The 22,701-nt window shown below is 41.3% G+C and overlaps 1 protein-coding gene across 1 annotated transcript in view; it reads right to left on the reverse strand.

Annotated features, from left to right (window-relative positions):
* Positions 1-22,701, reverse strand: part of HUWE1 (HECT, UBA and WWE domain containing E3 ubiquitin protein ligase 1) — a 1,134,422-nt gene that overhangs the window by 125,275 nt on the left and 986,446 nt on the right. The gene's annotated exons all lie outside the window — the stretch shown is intronic.

Raw genomic sequence — 22,701 nt, forward strand, 5'->3', positions numbered from 1 at the left:
TTTAGTACAATGTCTGAAACATATGACCTTTATTATGTCTCTAAGGGCCAAAAAATGTCCAGGTATGAGGGGATACTGCCCATATGTAATTATTCCCATAAGATTATGTACTCCTAGTACACGAATTCCCAGTGCGCGAGCTCATGCACCACCCAATCTCTTGCGCACTGTGCGAGCCCACTGTACATCCAACTACACTCTCCTGTATGTACAGTACCCCTCCTAATTTTGGCACTGTTTACCCGTCATTCTGCCATACTGAGACATCAAAACATACAAAGGATTATCCAAATTAATGCTAAACATCACGAAAAAAAGGCATAACCAATAAAAATCCACAAAAAAACTGAAGACAGTTTGAAAATCAGTTATTCGTGACAAGTGATTGCTCATGGGGGTCAAAAAAAAAATTTCACAGCCAAATATGACACTGTAAATTTGTTATATTGGTATAAATGGTATACCTTCATCTTCACTAGTCTTTATACTGTAGGCATAATAAAAATAAATAAAACTGATAAGTAAAAGTACAGAAATGCAGTGAGAATAAAGTGTTCAAGAGTAAAACTAACCTTCATATAACTTTCAACCATCCTAGTGCAAAATTCTGCCAGCACTTTCCAAGAGATAAGCATATGTCTTGATGCAGAAAATTATGAGCTTTCTCATGGATTTTGCAAAATTTCAATATGGCCAACAGTAGTAGAATAAATCACAAAAAGCTCTGAAAACTCACGAGTCAGTGTTATCACCACGGAGGAGGGTAAGGACTGAGGAAGTGAGAAACGAGCCGGGAGGGTATGGAGGAGGATGGAAGGGGGGAAGAAGTGAGGCTGTGGGCAGAGTTCTCTCCCTTCTGTCAACAGGACGGACACTTTTACTGTACATTTACTCATGACTTGTGCTCTGTTAACCCCTAAAGACCTATGTCGCACAATTGTGCTTTTGTGTAATTTGACACGCCAGCCTATCCCAAACGATCGCTAAAGACACACAAAAAACTGGGGGAGGGTAACTCCGCCCCTTTGGTGACGTATATGGGATCAGACCAATAAGAACTGGAGTCTCTGGGGTGGTATGGGGTGATTGGCCCCTAAGGTGGGGTAGAAGGAACCCCCCCACCACCGTCACTTTACCTCCCTCAACCCCATTGCATCATCTCCACATTGTTCCCTCCCAACCAACCATACCCCAACATACCCCCTACAGTGGTGTGTGCATAGCAACCCTTCTCCCCTCTCCCTCCATCCTCCTTCCCCCTCCAGCCACACACACTCGACCTCCACTTTGCGCCTGGCTTGTTTTGTTGCTCTGGGCGTATGCCAGACTGACATTTCATGCCTAGGGAACACTTCACATTGACATTAGTTATGTATATATAATTATTTACCATAAATAATGCATTTTCTGTACATTTTTATTTTCGCCCACGGGGGATTGGTAACATTTTTGCATCTTTGACAGGTGATTGTGTGATAACTATTTTGTCAATCTGGCTGAAACATACATTTTCAGGTGTGTAAATTCAGTCTCTTGAAATGTGGAAAAAATTTCTTTACCTTGGTGAAAGTCGAAAAACTGACCCTGTTTTGCAGCTGGAGGGACAGACCTGCTGAGCAAATTGCGTGCTTTAGGGGTTAAATGCTGAGTGTCCATGTGGAAACACAACTCACGATGACCAGGGGACTTTCGACGTTCAGTAGAGAGAGGAATGGCTGCTGTCGCCGAACATGTACTCGTGGCTTGTGGTCTGTGTTCGATGGTGGTGGCAGTTGGGAAAGACTTAGCCCAGTGCCTGTGCAATATTCAACATTCGGTGGGGATGCGTACGGATGTTCGACACCGCTTGTGGTTACAGTCATATTACTCATGTGCTGGAGGTTCGCTGTGAGTGATGAGATGAGCACGCGGATTTGACAATTCAGCACAGGGGCAGATGGACATTTTAGCTCTGTCTGTGGGTTATGGACTACTTCCCGCTCACGGCTCGAGCCAAACGGCCATGATACCGAACGTTTGAACATGTCGGCTGGCTGGCCGAAGTTCTTGGGGTCTTTTATGTCTAGATAATAGCACATAAATTCGGATGATGGTTTAATAAAGCCTAGGGCCAACATGCAGATAATGAACACGTCCGGATACTAAGTGTCCGGATAAACGAAAGACTACCGTACAGTCAACTCTCAATCATCTGTTGTCGCAACATCCTGCCCAACGCAATATCCAGCACTGCTGGCTTGACTCTATCAACTCTTTCGTCACAAGGGTGACTAATCTTGTGCAGTACCCTATACGAGGCTTCCCCCACTCATTCCCCCACAATGCTTTTCCAGGAAGAAGCTGATATCTTGCAAAAATGGCTATGGTGTTTTGTATGTTCGTGTATATATAGGTACAATAATCCCTCATTTATCCGGACAAAATAGAGCCAAAGGCATGTCTGGATACTGGAAACATCCGGATAATGAACACTATTCCCCTACCACACCCAGACCCGACCTATACCCACCTCCAACCTATACCTAACTTATTTGTACAGTACCTATGCTTAATTTGGCAATGTTTTCCAGTCATTCAGGCATATTTAGACATCAAAACACACATAGAAATATCTAAAGGAATGCAAAACACCAAGAAAACCATGAAAAAAAAAAAAAAAAAAAAAAAAAAACACACCCAACCCATACATGACTATGTACAGTATCCCCTCCTAATTTTGGCACTGTTTTCAGGTCAATGTGCCATATTTAGACATCAAAATGCACATGAATTTCCATATTAATGCTAAACATCATGAAAACAATGCATAAACAACAAAAATCCACAAAAAAACTGATGACGGTTTGAAAATATGTTGTCTGTGACGTGTGATTGCTCCCGGGGCTCAAAAAAAATGTCTACAGCCAAATATTGCACCGTAAATTAGTTATATTGGTATAAATCATATACTGTACCATCATCTTCGCTAGTGTTTAGACCGTACAATAAGCTAATAAAAACACATAAAACTGACAAGTAAGAGCATAAAATTCAAACAGGAATATAGTGTTCATGAGTAAAGCTTACCTTCATATAACTACCAATCATCCTAACTCAAAATTTTGCCCGCATCTTCCATGACAGCCTATGTTTAGATGCAGAATTTCATGAGCTTTCTCATGGTCACCACAGAATTTCCATATGACCAACAGTAGTCATATAAATCGCAAAAAACTTTGAAAGCTCACGAGTCAATGCTACCACCACGGAAGAGGGTAAAGACTGAGGGAGTGAGGGGGGAGCCGGGAGGGTATGCAGGACAGAAGGGAGAAGAGGGAAGAGGTGAGGCTGTGGGCAGGATCCTCCACCTTCTGTCAACAGAGAGATGGGCGCTTTTGCTGTACATTTACTCGTGGCTTGCAGTCTGTTAGACACCGAATGGCCATGTGGAAACACAATGCATCGAGACTGGAGGACTTTCGACCTTCGATAGAGAGAAGGACTGCCGCTGTCACTGTGTTCAATGGAGGTGCCAGTTGGGAATGACTTAGTCCCCATGGCTGCATGATATTAGACATCTGGTGGAGAATGCGCATGGATGTTCTGACACCGCTAGAGGGTTACAGTCGTTTTACTCGGGCTGGAGGTTCGCTGGGAGTGATAGGACGAGCACACAATTTTGACCATTCAGTACATGGTTAGACGGACATTTTAGCTCTGGTTGTAGACTACAGACTACTTCCCACTCATGGCTTGAGCCCAGCAGCCATGATACTGAATGTTTGGATATGTCGGCTGGCCAGCCGAAGTTCTCGGGCACTTTTACGTCCGGACTACAGCAAGTAAATACGGATAATGGTTTAATAGAGCCAAGGCCCAGTGTTCGGAAACTGAACACATTTGGATAAAGAACATCCGGATAACCGTGGGATCACAGAATGTGACTAAATTTGCCACTATTTGTGTTTGCAACAAAAATAATAAAAACTGAAAGATATTTCTGAATAGGTTTAGTATAAACAATATAGTGCAGTGAAAGATTATATAAATACAAATTAATTCAATGTACAGTACTTCCTTATTAGAAATACTGCCTCCGAACTCACACGTAGGCCTACATTTTCTTGGCCTTCTGGCCCATGCTTGGCCCAGGCTGTGGTGTATCTTGGCTGTGTCACTGACATTTTCTTCACCATATCAGCATCAAAAATTAGTTTGAAAGAGTCGAAAGGTGACACAATTTCCCATTCACTAATCACTGGGTTCAGCCCCAAAAAATCACTCATAAATTCAGGCACGTGGTTAGGATGCGAGTCACCAAATATGTCGCATATCAGGCGCCAGCCATCATTGATTTCTTTCTCTTCAGTATCATCAAATTCATCACTCTCTAGTTCTTCACTGGATGAGTCATCAATATCTGAGTCTTGCACCGACAGATGATTCTCCTCATCATTCGAGGAGATTCATCCATAATTCACTGTAAAGGGAGCAACAAAACACTCTCCCATGATTCACAGCCAAGACTGATCATGGAAGCATGCAGTGTTCCTGCCCAGTATGCCAGTGATCACATGACGTCCCACATATATTGGGAGTGACTATATAAAAAAAAAAAAAGTGGGTGGAGCTTATTTTATCCTCTGAAACATTTACTAGCTAATATGAAAGGCCCTAGCACAATAAACAAACCCCTCTGCTGTCTTCTTTGGTTCCACTGATATATGACACAGGGAGTCAGAGTTCACTCGGAAGGGTTATGACGACGTACATGCATCATTGTGGCGAAGGGGTTAAGGCAATATCCGGCAAAATTATACAATATCTGGTGTCAAAGTGGGATGTAACTGGAGGTTTTATGAAATATCCAGCATTGAGGCACATCAGCCAGCTCATAAGTGGTAGCCAACCAGTGCTGTAATACTGTATTGTATCATTACTTTATTGCATTTTAGACTCAGATTTCATTTTTTACTCATGGGAAAGTTTTTAGGATAAAGGGTCAAGACGAATAATAACACAATATCTGGCTTGACACCGAATATTGGGCCGACAGAGGGGTACTATGCAATATCCAGGGTTTCACATTATTCAGTGTAGGCTTGGTTGAATTACAATGGATAACTGAGAATTTACCATACATGGCTTTAAATTATTCATTAGCATTCTAAATTAAATGTTCTTCTTAACATCAATGCCAGATCTGCATTATTTATTCATTTCTGTCTAATGCAGCTGAAGAATTGTTGTTGTTACCATATTAGATATAGATTCCACAAAAAATTAATGATGGTGAAACACTGTTTCAAATATTTCCATTTGATGATTTCCAAATATCATAAAAGTGTAGATGGTAAGCTGCTAGGTGCTGTCAAGTGATTTTATGATGGTAGTGAGGCAAGTGTAAGGGTACATGGGCATCTAAACGAATGATTCACGATCAATGTGGGTGTGTGACAAGGTTGTGTGATGTTCCCATGGTTGTTCAATGTACTGTATATATGGACGGGGTGATGGGGGAAGTATAAACACGAGTAATGGAGAGAGGGATGGCGTTGGTAATGAATGGTGATGGAAGGAATATCTCAAATTTTTTGTACCCTGATGATGCAGTACTACTTGCAAATACCCGACAAGAGTTTGGTAGACTTGTGCAGAGTTTTGCAGATGTCTGAGTGTCATGCCTTGAGAGTAAATAAAGAAAAGTGTAAAGTGATTATTACTGAGAGAGAAGGTGATTCCCAGTGAGATGTTACAGTGAATGGGAAGAGACTGGAATTGGTGAGATAGTTTAAATACCTGGGTACAGTGAGAGAGAAGAGAGGAAAAGGTGCAAAAAAAGTGGAAAGTAGAGTGATACAAGGAAAAAAGGTAGCTGGTGCTATGAAGGCCTTGATAAGAAACAGAGGTTTGAGTGCTGCAGCTGCACAAGGGTTACATGAAGGAGTGTTAGTGCCAACTTTAACATACAGATATGAGACTATGGTGTGGCATGAAAATGAAATGTCATGAGTAAGAGCAGTGGAGATGGGACTGCTGAGGACTGTATGTGGAGTACAGAGAGTGATGGGACACGGAATAATGTGATTCGTGAACAATGCGGAGTGAGGATATCTGTGGAAACCAGAATCGAGGAGAGTGTACTGAGATGGTATGGTCATGTGAAGAGAATGGATGACAATAGTGGTGAAAAAGGTACATCTGAGTGAATCTGAAGGAGGTAGGAGACAAGGTAGACCAAGAAGGTGGAGGGATAGAGTGGATGAGTGTGTGAGCAAGAGAAGTATGGAAGTTGGTGAGGCTTAGGCACTGACAAGAGATCGAGTTGGCTGGACGAGTTTTGTGTGGAGAATTGCATGACCAGGGATTTGGCACCCCTTTTTAACATGACAGCGTTCGGACTGGCTCTAGCAGACAGATATATGTGAGGCTACCAAACATCTATCTATCTATATATTGCCAGATGCCTCAATCCCGTTCGGGATGGCCACAAACAAATCACCTCCACATCGCACTATCCTTCGCCATTTCACTGCCCTGCTCCCAACTCACACACCCCTCTCTCATATACCTCTCCACCCCATCCCTCCATCTCATCTTCGGCCTCCCCCTCCCTCTCCCCCCCTCCACCTCACTCACATACACTCTCTTCGTCAGTCTTTCACCCTCCATCCTCTCCACATGGCCAAACCACCTCAGTGTATTCCTCCTAACGCTTCCTGTCACATCCACATCCACACCACAACGCTCTTTTATATCCTCATTTGTCAGCCTGTCTCTCCATGTGACTCCACAGGCTCCTCTTAAATAACTCATTTCCACTGCTCTCACTCTTGACTTGTGTCCTTCCAACAACATCCAAGCTTCACTTCCATACATAAGAGTTGGTATCATAATACTGTCATGTAGTAACTTTTTCACTATCATGCTCATTCCCTGTTTCTTATCAGTGCTTTCAAAGAACCAGCAACCTTTCTTCCCTGCTGTACCCTTTCAAGCATTTCACCCTCCAAACCTCCATCCTTACTCATCACACTACTCTCTCTTCTGCCTCTCAACTTCTTCCACACCCCTATTCTCATCCATTCATTGTATGCATTCTTCTTTTGTGCCACAGCCTGTCTCACCTCTTCATTTCACCACGCTGTTCCTTGCAACCCCCTCCATCTTCTCTTCATCCCACACACACCACATCACATGCTGCACATATTTCTTCTGTGAATATCCTGCACACACCTTCCACGTCTGCCATCTGCTCCAATTCATATTTGCCCAATCGTTCCTCCACTTCTCTCTTATATTCTGCCTTTTTCTCATCTTCTTGTAACCTTTCCACTCTCCTTGCAAATACTTCCTCTTCCCGTTCTTCCCTTCTTCTATTTCTCCATCTTGTTTGGATCTTGATTCTGGCCACCACAAAGTAGTGGTCAGAAAAGTGGTGAAATATTTTTGGCCTATTAGATGAAGCTTAGATTTTGAGGGCTTGAATGATGAGTGAATGTAAGTGTGGCCCACTTACGTGGCCAAACTTTGGCTGTCTGGACACTGCTACTCCTCACCCTGCCCTAGGGTGGGAAAGGAGGTCTATATGATGATGACGATGAACTAATTCATTACTACAGATAAAACTGAAATGCACAGGTGCAGAAAGTGAGAAGTGTTAATGTTATGGGTAAGGCTGTGCAAGGCAGACTAAAGACCTTGAACGAGGCCACTGAATGCCACCTCAGGGATACAGGACTGAACAGGGAGGCTGCCAGAGATAGAGCAGCATGGGAAGCTGCCATTAAGTGGAGAAGGCTGACACATGCAAGCATGTTGGAGCCTTTAACCCCCCGCGTGCCAGTGACGTTTTAAAACGGTCTGACATAATTCCGCGGCCAGTGCCAGTGCCATTTTACAACAGTTTAATATAAAAAAATTTCACTGTGACTGCATTTTTCAAGATTCGCAAATAAAAATTGGCTGACATGTATGGTAACTGTTCCTCTACCATTCCCCAGGCTGTCAAGGCCATACACTCTCTCGCTCCCCTCCCCCATGCTCGCTCTGCCTCACTCTGCCTCTGTGCCTCACCCAGTGCTGTATATAGTGAAGGCATTTTTTGTAAATATTTTCATGTAAGTGTAAGTTGTAAATATTTTCTTGTATGTGTAAGGACTATATAGTGAAGTCATGTTGTAAATACCTTCTTGTAAGTGCCAGGACTGTATGTAATGAAGTCAGGTTGTACCTATCTTCAAGTAAGGGTAAGACAATGCATTCACAGTGAGAAAGACACGCAAATTGTGATAGATGCTGACGTAATAAGTAATCAGAAAAGTGTACTGAACATTGCTATACCTTCGCAGCATAAATACCTGAGTATACCTTACATAGAAAACGGCTTTCTCTCACGTACGTGGTAAGTGTGAGAGAGCAGCTATACCTGTATACAAGTATACAGGACTCAATAAAACTTATTTCCGAGCCTCGGTGAGCATTAAGTTCGTTGTTTCAACATCAAAATCTATCGTTTTAGGGGGGGGGGGGGGGGGGGGTCGAAAAATGGCCGTCACTGAGATAACCCACAGGGCTAAAAATAGCTGGCACATGGCGGGTTAAAAACTAACTGAAGTATTTTTACATATAATGACTGTTTTCTATTACATTTTCACAAATAAGGTTTCATCTTGTGGAGATATAAGGAAGAATATGTACAATATCACTCACTGAAAACTTCTGGAACTCTGTCATCACTTCTTTGGGCAAATATACATCCTACAGTGATAAACAAATTCTATCAACAATTAAGATACTTTCTGAATGAGTCCTAAAAGTTCTATATATAGTGTACCCTGAATTTTAGCTGCAATGTATGCTAAACATCATATATATGTCTTAGGTTTATAAAATAGGTGTTGGAAGTATATACAATGGAAAACAATATTTTATAAAACCAGGTGATCTAAATATATACACTGAAAAACAAAACATTTAAAAACAAACAAATTATTCTTTAACTTCCACTGTAATATTCATCAATGGAAATGGGTTAAGGGAAAAATTATATAACGCTGCATTTTCCACGTTTACAGAAAGCACAATGAAACTGTTTACTTGAATATCCAAGTTTTACTGCCATTGGCACGTTCAATAATTCTAACTATTTTTGATAAAGAAAGTACGTATTTTCTTTCTTTTCATTTCCAAGTTATTTAAGTGCTTTTTACTCCAACCTGGACTCCACTGACATTATGCCTGTTACTTTAGGCACTGGTATATACATACTGCAGTACTGTTTTGTAATGTACAGTACAGGTAATCCCTTAATTCAGGCGAGGGTTACGTTCCCAGATCCTTCGAGTATGTGGTACATTTGCGTATACATTCTGCCCATGTATGCATGTAACTGCACATGTGTATTAAGTATATTACATCTGAATAACTGTTTATGCACTACATACACCTTATAAAACTAGCATAAAGTATGAAAAACAATGAAAATGTAAGAAATTTAACACTGAAAGCTGACAAGCACAGGCGTAGATGGAGACAGTTTAGCAGTCTTGTGCACAAGCCCTCACTGCCTCCCATATGCTACATTCTGCCTTCTTTATTGTATGAACAGTTGACTCATTCACCCCAAACATACGGTTCCTAGACAATTCACAGGCGTAGGTGGAGACACTTTAGCACAGTCTGGTGCACTAGCCCTCACTGTCTCCCGTATGCTATGTTCTGCCTTCTTTGTTGTACGAACAGTTGACTCATTCACCCCAAACATACGGTTCCGAGACAATTCACCGTCAAAACATGGATGATTCCCTGTCAGGACAATTCGCACCCTGCATGATTCCCTGTCATTCTATAAATATACTTAATGCTGATTAATTAATACATTAATAACTAATTTTCAGTGGGATCTTATAACTCATATAAGTAAAAAACTAGTGTACTGTAATTGCTAAATAAACTGGTATGTAAATAAATGACGGGGAATCGTCCTGATGGCGAATTGTCGCCGACATTCCTTCCCTAAGTTTGTCCAACACTTTAACTTTCTCTGTCAGCAACATCACTTTACAAGTCTGTTTTGGTGTGTTACCACATGCATTGCTAGCACTACACTTAGGCCCCATGTTGGCAAACAAGGCAAGCAATCACTGGAAGGCAGAAAAATAAGCCACAAATAACGATTCGCTAGTCATGCACGGTTCGACCGTCGGATTCGACCGTCACAGTCAAACTGACTGTGTGGTGCGTGGTAGACCAACCTCCCACACACACACACACACACACACACACACACACACACACACATTTGTATGCACACGGGCAGCAGGTAGGCATTTTTATATCTTATTTATTTCTCTCGTATATTAAAATTATTTATTTGAATACTATAATTTTGTTTTAATTATTAAACAAAAAATTCGTGGATAAGCAAAATCATGTGAAAAAAGTTCGCGTGAATTAAGGGATTACTGTACATGTAAAAGCTCTAGAAACAGTTGCAGTAGTAGTAGTAGTAGTGGCAGTAGTTGCTGTTCCTTTGGCAGTCTGGCCAAACAGCCCCAAGTCCCTAAGGAAGGCCACTGCCGAGACCGGACTTTCCCACAGAGCTCTCAAGGAGCGTATGTTGTGTTGCTGGTACAAACGATTGTGTGCAATGCAGTCTTCTGTATAGGGTGCTGTACTGCATCCTGGACAGCCATCAGCGGCTGAGTCATCCAGCCTCTTCTGATAACTCAAGAGGGCTGGATGATGCTCACAACTCAGGCTGGCCAGGTGGATCCTGTTCTCGTGAGGGAGGTAGAATTCAGAAGGGTGGATATCAGGAGGCTGTGCATGCAGCTGTATGCTGTCTTTAAGTGACTGAATGGAGCGACGACTGATTCGAGTATGGATATGCTTCTAGAAGCTGGTTTGAGGTGGGCAAGGGGAGACAGATGACAGTGTTTGTGTATGATGTCGTGTGCTGGGTGTTGCTTTGTTGGTCCTTGGAGTGTGTGGATATGTTGTCATGTAGTGTACTGGATGGTGTGGGTTTGAGGAGGCTGCAGCAAGAATTTGTTTGCCTCTCATGTCTCAATGATCACTGACTTTGAAAGAGAGAAACCTGTTTTGTACAGAGGAAAAATCATCCAATACTGTATATTACCAATATGCTGGGAATTGAACCCGGATTCAATTCCCGGCATATTGGTAAAATATTGGATGATTTTTCCTGTGTACAAAACAGGTTTCTCTCTTCATTCTGACTTGCCGTAAAGGCATGGGATAGATTAAAAGCATCTACTTGCCCGAGTGCCAGAGGGTTATCTCATCCTCTTCAGGCCCACAGTTGGGGGCAGAGGGACATTGGTTACAAGATTGTGACAATGTGAGATAACTTTTACTTGGTCGTGGTGTACTGGTATGCTGCCTGGCTCTCACCTGAGAGTCCCGGGTTCAATTCCCGGCATGTTGGATTGACTCTGAGGACTTTGGTTTCTTGGTGTAAGTGGTTTGTAGGTATGGTAGCTGTGCAGCCTGTGATTATTTTTAGGGCCTTGTTCTGTAAGGTCTGTTGGGTATTCTAGAGTGTGAGGTTAGAAGCCCAAGCAGGGCTAGCATAACACTGGTTTACAAAAAATTTGAGGCAAGCATGAAATTAGAGGTGTTCTAACCTAATTTTGGGGTGCTGATTTCAGATTCAAAATCTGTTTTCACCCATCACCTCTAGTTTTTGAGATATACATGTACAGACATGTATACATATAGGCCTAGACCCAAAATATTCGCCAGAAATCCATTTACCATCCTATTTTCTTGAAACTTAGTTTAAAATGCGCACCACAACAAGGTCAAACATGTGCATTGTGTGGCTGGGAACACCAGTAGCTTACTGGGGGTCTAGGAGCACTTTCGTGCCTGGGAAACAGTGTCCAAGAAAATCCTGTGGTGGACATGAACAAGGTGCTTCTTCCCCTTTTTCATATCAAGGTTGGCCTTATGAAGAATTCTGTGAAGGCCATGGACAAGAAGGGCACTGCCTTCCAATACCTGTGCACTCTGTTTCTAGCTCTCATTTCTGCTAAGCTCAAGGAGGGCATCTTCGTCGGACTTCAAATCTGGGAGGTGCTGAAGGATTAGGTATTCGGGGAGACGCTCACCTTGAGGGAACCGAGAGCATGGGAAGCATTTAAGTCAGTCTCCCATGGCTTCCTTGGTAACACACGGGCACTAGATTACCAAGAGCGTGTCGAGAAGTTGTTGCAGGCTTATCAGGATATGGGGTGCCAAATGTCTCTCAAGATTCACTTTCTCCATTCCCACCTCAACTTCTTCTCCCAGAACCTCGGAGCAGTACATGACGAACATGGGGAAAGGTTCCACCAAGATATTGCTGAGATGGATAGCAATTACCAAGGCAAGTGGAACCCCAGCATGATGGGAGACTTCTGCTGGATGCTCCTGCACGACATCCCGGAGGCAAAGTATACCAGATTGTCCAAAACTCACTTCTGACTATCTGTAGTACTATGATGTATATTCAGGCTTATATCCATGTAATAGTAATATTTATTTCTGTCAGTGTCTGATTTGTTTCGTTCTGTAATATGCCATATTAATATTATATGAAATAAACTCATTATATTATAAATATATGCATTACAATAAAAAAAACAGGATATGTGAAAGCAAAAAAAACTAGAGGTGATAGAGCAAAACTGTTTAGAAAATTGAATTAAGCATACCAAAATTAGTCAAAAACACCTGTTCACATGCCCGCCTCAGATTTTTTTTTTTTTTTTTTTTTTTTTTTTTTTTGTAAACCAGTGTAATTCATCACTGAATATACTGCATACAGTGTTTGTATACTGTGGTGGTGGTTTCTTTATTGTGTCCACATGTTGTATGGGCAAGTGACTTTAGGGTGTTAAGTCTTGGCATTAATTTATTTTTAAAATCTGTGATGTGTTGTTTAAATGATGTATTGTATGCTACATCAGTTGTGTGTGTGTGTGTGTGTGTGTGTGTGTGTGTGTGTGTGTGTGTGTGTGTGTGTTCTTACCTAATTGTATCTTGACAGGAATGAGTAAACCTCATACTGTCCCGTGTCTTAAACCATATTTATCGTACATATTCTTAAATTTGTGAATTGTTTTGGCACACACTATTTCATTCGGAAGTGCATTCCACTGATCAATTGCTCTGTTTGGGAAACTGAATTTCCTTACGTCTTTATCACCTCTCTTCTTATGCAGTTTTTTGCAGTGTCCTCTTGTTGATGCTTCTCCAAATATTATGTAATCATTTATGTCTATTTTCTCCTTCCCTGATATGCACTTATATAGCATTATCATGACACCTCTTTTCCTTCTCTCCTGTAGTGTTGGTAGATTCAGTTTATTTAGTCTTTCTTCGTAGCTTAGGTCCCTTAAGCTTGGTATCCATCTTGTAGCGGCCCTTTGAACTTTTTCAATCCTGTCTATGTGTTTTTTGAGATGAGGACTCAAAACTACTGATGCATATTCCAGGGTTGGTCTAATGAATGATGTTATTATCCTTCTTAGCATGTCTTCATTTATGTATGTCAATGCTATTCTCATATTTGCAAGCAGTGCATACATGTTCCGTACTTTCTCGCTGATGTGGTCATCCGGAGATAGTCTGTTATTGATAATCACCTAGGTCTTTCTCTCTTTCTGATGTGTATAGGGTTTTATTTCCTAACTTATAATCCCAATCAGGTCTTTTTCCAATTTTACCAAACTTGATTACATGACACTTGTCCACACTGAATTCCATTTGCCATGTATTACTCCATTCATGAAGTTTATTTAATTCTTCTTGTAGCTCTTTACAGGAGTCTGTGTTTGTAATTCTCCTTTGTATTTTTGCATCATCTTCAAACATATTGAGATAGCTCTCATTTCCAGTGTTACTGTTTATATCATTTATATACACTAAAAACATGATTGGTGCCAGCACTGAACCCTGTGGTACTCCACTAGTCACTTCTTTCCATGATGAGTAGTTTCCTCTTAGTACTGTTCTCATTTCTCTTTTTATGAGAAAATCTTGCATCCAACAAAACAGTTTGCCTCGAATTTCTCCTTGATGGTACAAATAAAAGTCTTTGGTGTGGTACTGTGTCAAAAGCTTTCTTGAAATCTACATAGATACTGTCCACCCATCCTTCCCTTTCCTGTATTGTGTTTGTTACTCTGTCATAGTATTCATTCATTCATTCATTGCCAGACGCCATGTATCCCAAACGGGGTGGCCAAGGGCTTAGAGTTAATTGTTTTACAAGGAGGGGCACTAATCCTCCACCAACCCCACTTGACACGTGGGGATGCCAACAGCATCTGGTGTTTCCAGGCGGTCACCCATCCAAGTACTAACCAGACCCAACGTTGCTTAGCTCAACATATTAGTAACACATGATTTTCCTTTTCTGAAACCAAACCGTCTTTCTGTTATCATACTGTGTTCTTCTAGATGATTTACCCAAGCTTTTCTTATAAGCTTTTCTAATACCTTGCTTACAACACTGGTCAGTGATACTGGTCAGTAGTTAAGTGGATTTTGTCTATTTCCTTTCTTGAGTAAGGGGGCAATATTTGCTTTTTTCCAAATATCAGGTACCTGTAGTTTACCTTGACACAAGGATTTCATGAAAATTAAAAATAATGGTTTACTTAACTCCTTTGCACATTCTCGTAGTACCCAACATGAAATTTCATCAGGACCACTTGCTTTTCCTCTGTCTAATCTACTTAACTCCTCCTGTATTACTTTTTCTGCTATTTGTATATCTAGTAGTATGTGTGGACATGCATGGTCCACATAGTCCCTCTCAAAATTTTTTTCTTCTGTAAAAACTAATTGGAAATTCTTATTTAGTGCTTCACAAATATCTTTCTCTTGTGTATAAGTGATTCTCACGTCCGTAATGGATTGTATTATATCTTTAACTTTGGTTTTGCTTCTGATATAGCTGTAAAACAGCTTTGGTTGATCACTACTTTTATTTATTATATCCTCCTCAAACTGTTTTTGGGCTTCCCTCCTTATTCTTGTATAATCGTTTCTTGCCTGTTTGTAATTATTATACGCCCTTTCACTATTGTGTCTTCTGTATCTATTCCACAACAAATCTCTTCTTTCTTTTGATTTTTTACATTCTGTATTGAACCATTTCTGTATTTTCTTATTTGCTTCTTTGTACTGTGGGATGTACTTCTGGACTCCTATTTCATAAAATTCACAAAATTTTTTATATACAGCATTTAAATCTTGTCCGCTAAGCTCATTTTCCCAATCAACTTCTAAGAAATACTTCTTTAGGTCTTGATAATTTCCCTTTTTATAGTTTAGGCTCTTTTTGTAACTTTCATTGCTGTTAACTATGTCATATGCTATCCTGAAGTTGTAATTTAGTACTACATGATCGCTTTTGCCAAGTGGAGGGTGATATATTAAACTGTCAATATCATTTTCTTGCCTTGTAAATATTAGATCTAGCACTGAAGGTACATCGAGTCCTCTTTTTCTGGTGGTTTCCCTCACATGTTGCGTTAGGAAAAACTCTTGCATGAGATCCAGGAGCTTTTGGTCCCAACAGCTTTCTTGGCTAATTATATCTAGAGTATTCCAATTTATATTTGTATTAAAATCTCCAGTTAGTATAATTCTTTCCGATTTCTCTTCCATTTTATGTAGTAATGATCTTAAACTCTGAATTGTACTCTCTGCCAGGTCCTCATATTCGTCTCTTTCCCATGTGTTTGATCTGGGTGGCATGTACTGTACAAATTGGCTACAATTACTTTACCTTCAGATGTGTTGATCTCTACTGCAATCAGTTCTACTTGTGATGGTATACCTAGTTTTATTTCATTGACTTTTAGATTTTTCTTAGTTAATATTATAATTCCTCCTCCTTTTTTTAAATTTCTGTCTCTTCTCCATATATTGTATTCCTCTAAGTTTAGTATGTCATTGGATATCCTTGGTGTTAATTTTGTTTCAGTTAGGCATATTATTTGTGGTTCATTTTCTCTGACATAATCATTCATATCTAGTAATATAGATACCATTCCATCCACATTTGAGTACACTAACTTTATCATCTTGTTTATATACTTGTCATGACATGGTTCTACTACCTTCCTCCTTTTTATTTCATCCTGTTTGTGTACCACTTTCGTACCTGCAATCCTATTACTTTGTAAAAAAATTTCTTCTTCTCCTCTTCTGATCTTCCCTCATTTTTTGTTTTTGCTTCCTCCCTTTTCTCTTTCAGTAATTCCAGTTCCTCTTGTGTTAGGCATCTTTTTATCCATACATTTTTGAACTCCTCTTTTTCCATAAGATTCTTTGCATTTTTTAGTATCTCCTCCACAGTGTTTACACTCTGGAAAGTCACCTTTAGAGGTCTTGTCCTGCTTTTCTCGTATTTCCCTAACCTTTTGTGTTCCTCTAAGTCTTTACTACATATTTCCTCTGATACTTCTTTCAGTAAGCTCATTACATCTGCCATCTCCTTTTTGTCTCTTGTGATCTTGTTTTTTACTTCTCCCTCTTCTATACCAGTGATTACTATAGATTTGTTTATATCTACTGAATCTCTGACTAATTTTGGATTGTTTTGGATTATTCTTTTCACTTCCTGTTTAATGCTTTTTTCCTCCACCCTTGTTTCTACGTCTTTCTTTACTTTCACCATTTCAGCATACATGGTTTCCACATCATTTTTGTAGCTTTGCACAGCTTCATTCACCTGTGTTATCTTCTCAATATCACTGCTCTGGTCTATAAGACTGCTTATATGCCTAATTGTCTCTGTGTCATTTTTGAACTCTTCCATAACACTCTCGTGATTGACTACTGTACTTGCCATTTCGCTCATTTTCTTCCTAAGTGTACTCAATTCCACTGTTAGTTCACTGATGGTTGTGTCTTTCTTGTTGGCCTCCCTTCCTGTTTTTCTATTTCTTCCTTTTGCAAATGCATCTGCTTCTTTATTTCATCAATTTCATTTTTGAAAGCCATTTCTAGTTTGTTTACACGTTCAACAAGTCTGTTGTGAGTCTCCACTTCAACCAGTTCTTGGTAGAAATCATCATTTTGCTTTCTACCTTTATCCCTTTTCTTCTCCAAATTTGCTTTACTAAAAGTAAATAGTGTGTACTTACACTCCCCGTGCTGCTGTAAACAAACCTCAGCTGACTGAGCGCATTTTTCTGTCTTGGTTCTCTTTTCTGTTTGAACAAGTCTTGTTTAACCTTCTTATTAATTTTTTTTTTTTTAATAACGAAAAATCATTTAGTCTAACCTGGTACAGAGCTTGACTCATACAAAGATACTAATTTAAGTAATGCCACTGGCCGTGATGGTTCGGTACGGAGCGCCGATGTCGCACGTCAGCCTCGTTTGATTGCCTCTGTGTGTGTGAGAGAGAGAGAGAGAGAGAGAGAGAAGCGTTGTTTATGGTGAAGTGTGGCATGTGACTGTGTTCTGCTGTCCAGTTTGTGAGAAGGGTCACTGTAGATTTGGCTGGGGCTATATTGAGTCTGTTTGTGGTGAACCATTCGTGTAGTGTGTTGAGGTAAGGTTGGAAGATGTGTGCGGCTGTGTTTGCATTTTCGTTTGTACACATAAATGTTATGTGGTCTGCATAGGAAGCTATGTGTACCTGTGGTGTATGGGGTGCGGGTATGTTACACATGTACATGTTAAAGAGTGTAGGGGACAAAACAGATCCTTGAGGGATGCCGACTGTGAAATTTCTGATGTTCAATGACTGACCAGCAAATGTAACATGTGCACATCTGCCAGTTAAATAGTTTGCCAGCCATCTTTTCATGTCAGTATGCATGTTTGTGTTGAATATTTTGTTTGTGAGGTTATGGCAGGGGATGGCATCAAAAGCTCTGCTAATGTCTAGTGTGATTAGAAGCATTCCAAGTGATGGCCTAGCTGAACTGATGCCATCAAAAACTCTTTCCATAAGGTCTGTTAGAAGAGTGCCTGTGGAGTGCAGTGGCCTAAAACAGTTATTGCTATTGCTGTGCTAGCCCTAGTCAGGGTTCCCACTCTCTGGTCAGGAAAAATTTCCCTGACTTTTCCAGGAATTTTGACAAAATTCCACGTATAATTTCATTGTTTGGTAAGTAAATTTTCAAGTGTAATTTTACACTTTTTTAAAATGTGGCCTCCAATTACTCTTGAGTAATTTTTTACATCTATGGTGGTTTACACATTAGTGTACTTCTTTAATTTCCCGCATTACCCAAGAGTAAAACCTCCCCTTCCAGCCACACCAACGAGCCTTGTATGAGCCAAAACTACAGAGATACTGATGAGTAAAAATAAATATATCTTTTACAGCAAAGAATACTTGACTGTTTCTAAAATGATACAAGGTTTCCAGCCTAACATCCCCTTTGTTCTGTCCTTTTTTAAATTTTTGATATGGTGCTTGGCAGGGGGGGACAGAAGGATATGGAGGTGTTGGTGTGATGGTTGCAGAGAAATGGGTGGAATATGTTATGAATGTTTTGAAAGTAAGCGATAGGATATTGGTAGTGAAAATTCTGTTGGGAAGAAAGATAGCTGCGATTATATCGGCATATGCTCCACAGGCAGGATTGGATGAATCAGAGAAAGATAGATTTTGGGATGATTTAATACGTGTAGTGGGTGGTATGCGGGATGATGAGATAGTGATTTTGGGAGGGGACTTAAATGGTCATGTAGGTGAAGCAGCACAAGGTTATGAAGGAGTGCATGGAGGATGTGCGTATGGTCTAAGGAATGCAGAAGGGGAAAGGATACTCGAGTTTGGGGAGGCAACGGACATGATTGTGTGCAACACATATTTTAGGAAAAGAGACAGTAGGTTAATTACGTATGAGTCTGGGGGAAATAGCAGTCAGATAGATTATTTTCTGGTTAGGAGGGCCGATAGGAGGTTAGTGAGGGATGTTAAAGTTATAGGAAGTGAGGAGTGTGTGCAGCAGCACAAACTGTTGATTTGTGATATGGTGCTTAAAGAACAAGTGATGAAAAAGAGGACTTATGTACCTAGGAGGAAAATATGGAAGCTGAAAAACCAAGTAGTAAGGGATGCCTTCTATAGCGAGTTGAGGAGAGTGGTGGCGGAACAGGGAGCTGTAGACAGAGGCGTTAATGAACAGTACAGAGCCCTCAAGAACAATTTCTTGAGAGTTACTGATGTAACATGCGGCTGGACAAGAGGACCACCAAGACATAAAGTAACTTGGTGGTGGGATGAGGGTGTAGAAGCTGCAAGTAAGGAGAAAAGAAGGCTTTTCCGGGAATGGAAGAAGGGTGGTAGCAAAGAGGAATATTTGGCTGCCAAGCGTAGGGCTAGAATAGAGGTATACAGGGCAAAGTCTGAGTCACAGAGACAATTACTTAATAACCTAAATCATGGGGAAAGGAAAAATATATTTAGGGTGGCAGGTCAGGTGAAGAGGGATAATCGGGATATCATAGGTGAGCAGTGTGTGAAGAATGATGAAGGAAGGGTAGTGGTGAACAGTGAGGATATTGAAGATGCATGGAGAGAGCATTATAACCGGTTGTTGAATGAGGAGTTTGACTGGGACAGGGAAGGTTTGGAGCCAGCAGATCCAATGTCTGGCCCTTGGCCTTTGATTGATACTGCTACTGTGAGTGAGGCAATAGGCAGGATGAGGGTGGGGAAGGCAGCAGGTGTGTCTGGGTTGACTGCCGAAATGTTGAAGGCCTCAGGCGATATAGGGGTGAGTTTAGTCACTGACCTGATAAATAGGATTATTTATAAGTGTGTTGTCCCAGATGATTGGCTGAAGAGTGTAAATGTAAATGTGTATAAAGGGAAGGGTGATGCCCTGGAAAGAGGAAATTATAGAGGTATAAAGCTTTTAGATCAGATAATGAAGGTAATGGAGAGAGTTTTAGAATGTATGATTAGAGAAAGAGTGAATATTGATGAGATGCAGTTTGGGTTCATGCCAGGTACGGGGACCACTGATGCCATATTCATTGTTCGACAGCTTCAGGAAAAATATATTGGTAGGAGAAGGGATCTTTATTTTGTTTTTGTTGATTTGGAAAAGGCCTTTGACAGAGTCCCTAGAGAGGTGGTGAAGTGGGCAATGAGAAAGCCTGGCTTGGAGGAGTGGCTGGTTAGGGTGGTTATGGCCATGTATGTGGGTGCTCACACCCAGGTGAGAGTGAATGGACATTTGAGTGATGAGTTTTCCGTGAATATTGGTGTGCATCAGGGGTCAGTCTTGAGTCCCATGTTGTTTATCATGGTACTTGAAGCCATTTCACGTGACTAGAAACGGACTCCCGTGGGCGTTGTTGTATGCTGATGATTTGGTGTTGATTGCAGAGAATGAAAGGGAGGCGGAGGAAAGGTTTAGGAAGTGGAGAGATGGTATGAAATGTTTAGGAAGTGGAGAGATGGTATGGGGCAAAAGGGTTTAAGGGTAAATGCAGATAAAACAAAAGTGATGATATCTAGGGTTGGTGGCAGTACTGTCAAAGACAAGGGAGAGTGGCCATGTGCAGTTTGCCACAAGGGCGTGGGAAGTAATTCCATCTTGTGCGGTGTGTGTGATAAATGGGTGCATAAGAGATGTAGTGGTATTAGAGGTAGACTGCGAGATAATGCTGATTTTATGTGTACGGCGTGCCGGGGTGAGCAGGTGGAGATTGTCAGACGTGAAAGGATTGAACTTGCTGGTGAATCTCTTGAGTGTGTGGAAGAGTTTTGTTATTTGGGAGACATGTTGTGTGCTGGAGGTGGGGCTGGAGCTAGCTCTGTGGTTAGGGTGAGAAGTGGTTGGAAGAAGTTCAGGGAGCTCTTGCCTCTCCTGACATTGAGAGGGCTCTCCCTACGTGCTAAGGGGTCTTTGTATGCAGCATGTGTTAGGAGTGTAATGCTGTATGGCAGTGAGACCTGGGCAGTGAAGGAGGAAGATATTCGCCGGCTCAGACGTACAGAAATGACAATGATTAGGTGGATGTGCAGTGCGTCCCTGTGTCCAAGGCCTGGAAGGGCTGGGTTTACGATGGAAGAGTTGAGAGGTAGGATGGGATTGGAGTGTATTGGTGTTGTGATGAGGAGGTAGATTGAGGTGGTTTGGACATGTGGAGAGGATGGGGGATGATAATTGGGTGAGGAAGGTGAGAAGTGTTAATATTGGGGGTGGGGTTATGAGGGGTAGACCGAGAAAGACATGGGATGAGGTCATTAAGTGTGGTGTGCCCTTAGGGTTAAGGGACTGAACAGGGAGGCTGCAATGGATCATGCAGCGTGGAGAGCCGCCATTAGGTGACCAAGGCCGACACATGCAAGTATGTTGGAGCCTTTAAAAAACGAACGAACGAAAAACGAACGAACATGGCTGAAAGATTCAAAATAGATTAGTAACATTCACTCTGATTTGTTCATTACTGAGGAGTGAAGTTGCTATAGCCATTCAGTTTACAATTAATCTTAACTTGTACACATGGAACATAATAATAAAAAATGCACCTTAGCATAAACCTCAATTTTCACCAAAAATTTCCCTGACTTTTCCATGATATTTTTAAAAATTACAAAATTCCCTGACTGGATTTTTTTTTTTAGTTCTCTAGGTTTTCCAGGTTTTCCAGAGGCAGTGGGAACCCTGCCTAGTTCTGCCAAGTCACGCAGACCCATCAATGACACACAAGCATCCATCTCTGCAGGGCCCTTCCATGCAGCAATGCTGTGCCTGTTATGATTCACCAAATCAATATTGTTTCGTTAATTTCATTTATAAGGGCTCCAACATGCTTCCCTGCATCGGCCTTGTTCACCTAATGGCAGCTCTCCATGCTGTTCGATCTCTGGCAGTCTCCCCATTCAGTTCCTTATCCCTAAGGTCACAGTTTATGACCTTGTCCTAGGTCTTTTTTTGGTCTGCCTCTTGCAACCCTACCCCAAGACATTCACACCACTCCCTTTCCACACCAGACTGTCATCTTCTATCCTCACGACATGCCCAAACCATCTCAATCTGTCCCTCATCATCACAACACCAATACACTCCAGTCTCATCCTTCCTCTCAACTCTTCCATCGTGAACCTAGCCCTCCCCATGCCTCGCATTCAAGGATGCACTACACATTTCTGTACATCTGAGCCTATGAATATGCTCTTCCTTTACTGCCCAGGTCTCACTATCATACAACATTACACTCCTAACACATGCCACACCAAAGATCTCTTAGCATGAAAGGAAAGTCCTCTAATGTCACGAGAGGCAAAAGCTCCCTGAACTTCCTCTAACCACTCCTTACCCGAGCCACAGAGCTAGCTCCAGTCCCACCTCCAGCATGTAACATGTCCCCCAAAATAACAAAACTATTCCACACACTCAAGAGACTCACCAGCAAGATCAAACTCTTCCACACACTCAAGAGACTCACCAGCAAGATCAATCTTTACATGTCTGACAATCCCTACTTACTCTCCACGACACACCACCCACACAAAATCAGCATTATCTAGCAGTCTGTCTCTAATACCACTACATCTCTTATGCACCCACTTATCACAAATACTGCACAAGATGGAATTACTTCCCGTGCCCTTGTAGCAAACCGCAAATGGCCACTCTCCCTCTCTCTCTTCTTTGATTGTACTGCCACCAGCCCAAGACAACATTACTTATGTTTTATCTATATTTACTCTCAAGC

This window comes from Coenobita brevimanus, chromosome 55, assembly GCF_032717465.1.
Source record: "Coenobita brevimanus isolate Jiangsu-jjx chromosome 55, ASM3271746v2, whole genome shotgun sequence".
Classification (NCBI taxonomy): Eukaryota; Metazoa; Arthropoda; class Malacostraca; order Decapoda; family Coenobitidae; genus Coenobita; species Coenobita brevimanus.